Raw genomic sequence first — 3,687 nt, forward strand, 5'->3', positions numbered from 1 at the left:
CTGGAGAATCAATATAAATCCTGACAAATCCCACCAGACCACCTTTACTCTCCGTCGTAAACCTCTACCCTTCTGTCCTACAGAATCCTTTCTAAATACTCCACTAACGCCCGTTGATTCTTTACTTAAAACTCCATCTTGACAAGAGACTTACTTGGAATCCACACAGAAGACTGAAATGACAAGAAACTGCTTGTAGATTCCGATTGCTACAACACTTACTTGACAAACGATTCTCCACATGTTTGTATCATGTCATAATATCACTTACAACAGACTTACTTGATGTGTATATATGTATACAATTGTAAATAACAATAAATAAATTATTTAAAAAAAAAAACATTCAAAAGAAATTATATTCACATTTAAATAATTCAAACCGCCTTAGAATGTTTATCTCCCCCTAAGGTTTGGCAAAGGACTTAGAGGGAATTTGTGCCTGTGCAGTAACATTAATACGAAACAAGAGCGCGATAGAATCAGAGACTGTTTGCCCAACAGCTAGAGCCAATTTCTCTTTATCCTATCTCGGGGAAGGATCTCTTGTTTGTTCCACTAAGGCCTTATTTACGCCATCGTATCCTTGAGATCCTTTTTTTTTAACTTGTAACAACGTGTATCGTCCCTAACTGTAATACAAATATTACAAAAGCTAACTAAAAAAAAAAAAAAAATATTTTATCTCAATTTCTAATTACTTTAAAGAGAACTATGTGTAATTGCTAGTCGATATTGATGGGTCTACCAAGTATAGTTATGTATAATATATAGTATAATGGTTTTGAAATTACAACATAAGAAAACCTAATAGAATATTGTAAAAGTAGAGTAAATTTGCTAAAATATGAGCCCTAATAGTGCTTTTTACAGTCAATAGTTCCCGAGATAACTGCATTAAAGTACCTGCATTAAAGTACTGCACCTCCTAACCATTCATGGGCTGCAGTACATGAAATATATATTGAAAAACACTTATTGGATTTATTGGAATTAATTTTAATCCTCTAGTTTTGGCACCATTCTTCAAGGGTGGTGATGTGGGATTGGAGGGTTTGGGATACAATGTAAGGATCCTTGTTCACAGACAATAGACATGTGTCATCGGCATAGTGTTAGGATGGGTTAGGATGTCAGCATACAAAATATTAAATTAAAAAAAAAATAAAATGCAAGGTATGCTAATACTTTGTCTGTTTTTTTTTTGTTTTTTTTTACTTTTGATGTTTTTCATTTGAATTTTATTTGTACTTATTTTATAAATATACTTTTCATTTTTGAAGTACGTGGGATTTTTTATTGCATAAATTCATAATTTAATAATAAAAAAAAACGTGGTATGAAAATTCTTTCTTCGGTCACTGAATGATTGTTACATTTATAATTGCACTGCTGCCCTAGCTCTAGAGTGATAGTTGATAGTACTAATAAGTAATTGCAATGAAGCTACTGTCTCGTTAACTATCACATACACACACCTTGACATTAAACTATGGTAAAGTTTCCGTTATTGCGGCAAAAGTGTTAGCCACTACTATTTTATAATTATTTGTTAGTTACAGTCGTAACAGCATTTGCTGTCATGACAGTTTGACATTTTGGAATTGGAATGAGGCTGTTGGTAGTTTGGAGGGAACAGGAGTAAGTTCTTCCCCTCTCCAGGTTGCCGCGATCAAACATCGCTTTAGCCTCGAGCTTGTACAACATGTCTTTGCTTCTACCCACTATTTTTTATCGAAGCATTAATATAAATATAATATGGTTCCTTAAAGCCTTTAGGTATCCTAACAAATATTTTTAAAAACTAAATAGTGAATTTTAATGATTTACAAATTAATTATTTAATAAAAGAAAGTCTCCGTCGTAAACCGCTACCCTCCAGTCCTACAGTATCCTTTCTAAATACTCCATTACAGCCTGTTGAACAGATTCAATACTTAGGACTCCATCTTGACACGAAGCTTACTTGGAATCCACACACAAAACTGAAACGACAAGAAACTGCTTGTAAATTCCGATTGTTACAACACTTACTTGACAAACGCTCTAAACTTAACAAAAATTTAGTATACACTACGATAATCAGACAAATTTGGACATATGGAATTGAGCACTGGGACTACACCAAACCATAAAATTCCTGCTGCATCCAATCCTTACTATCCAAAATTCTACGCAAAATCCTTGATGCTCCTTATTAAGTTACAAATAAACTCATTCACAAAGACCTTAACATCCCATTCGTTGCAGAAAAAAAAAATTAAATATTTGTATTGATTGTAAAACGAAAAGGTAGAGAAAACAAATATTGTTACATCATGTAAATATATGTAGTGTATAAATGTCTGATTTTGGATTGCTTGGTATGCTGTGTATTGCAGGAACACAATGTATTTGGGCAGTACGGCTAAATATAGAATTTCTCTCTTTTCTAATTCAAATTTTTTTTTAATCATTTTTATTTTTGTTGCTAATAATTGTTTGTTAATATGAAAATTCGTTTTTATGAGTTTCTTGAGGTGTGAAAAGTAATTATCAACTATGTTCCTACCCAGAACAATAGGTACTATGGAATGGTATCTCATATGATAGGGTGTTGTCAGTTATTTTTAATTTCTCACTCTGTATAAGCCGTTTGTTTGAAAAACATTTTCTCCTTAAGTTAATTTTCATACTTTAGTTTTATCTATATCTTAATTTCTCTTCTAGCAATGAGTGATAGTTAATAATATTAAATAAAAAAAATTAACTTTAGGAGTTTTTTTTTTAATTTGGTATTTAAGCCCTGCCACATCGATATACTGAAAATCAGTGATGGGTAAAAATTAGCTATAGTTAGAACTAATTATAATTTAATCAGTGAACTATATATTTATTCTAACAATTATTACTTTTTTTTTAGTAATTTGCTTACGAAATAAAAAAAAAACTCTAAAGCCCAGGTCAGATTTTTTGCTATATAATCGTAATTTAATTAGTGAACTATATAGTTATTATACTAAATAACCTGTTTTTTAGTTAATTGTTTCTTAAATAAATACATAACAAGACTTAAAAGCCCATACCAGATATTTTTGTAGTTTTGTTATAGAATCTTATTTTTATATTTAATAATAAAAAAATTAATCCCATTAAAAAAAACAACATATACAATAAAGCCGTTTATGATATTTATACTGAAAATATTTTATTTTACTGACTAAAAATATTGTAAATATAAATAAAAGTTGTTTACAAGACAAACTGGATCTATTTTTATCAAAACTCAATCTAAAGTCCTGATCCTGCTTTATAAAATTTTTAATTTTCTTTTAAGATGAGTTCTTCTTGCAACAGGATTTTTTTTGTTTTCTTTTTTAATTGGGCCATAATTGCTGTGAAAGCCCTTTTTTCTTAATAATGAGATAGGGCTGAAGGGATTAACCTACTCAAATTTTAATGAATCTCGAGAGAAAATTGATTTAACAGTTAAGATTACACTTTCGCTTCATCTTCAACTACTGTTCCCAAATGGTCTAAAAGACGAAAAATAATAAATTTCAAATTTTCCAATAGTGAATCGCTGAAGATTATTATTATTATTTTTTTTTTTACTTAAATTTTTTATTTCTATCTGTCAAAATTAATGCAATCAGCAAATAGATGAAATATATGAGAAAACGGGACCCATTAGCTTTCACCGAACTA

Source organism: Halyomorpha halys, unplaced genomic scaffold, assembly GCF_000696795.3.
Source record: "Halyomorpha halys isolate HHAL.00 unplaced genomic scaffold, Hhal_1.1 Scaffold97.1, whole genome shotgun sequence".
NCBI lineage: Eukaryota > Metazoa > Arthropoda > Insecta > Hemiptera > Pentatomidae > Halyomorpha > Halyomorpha halys.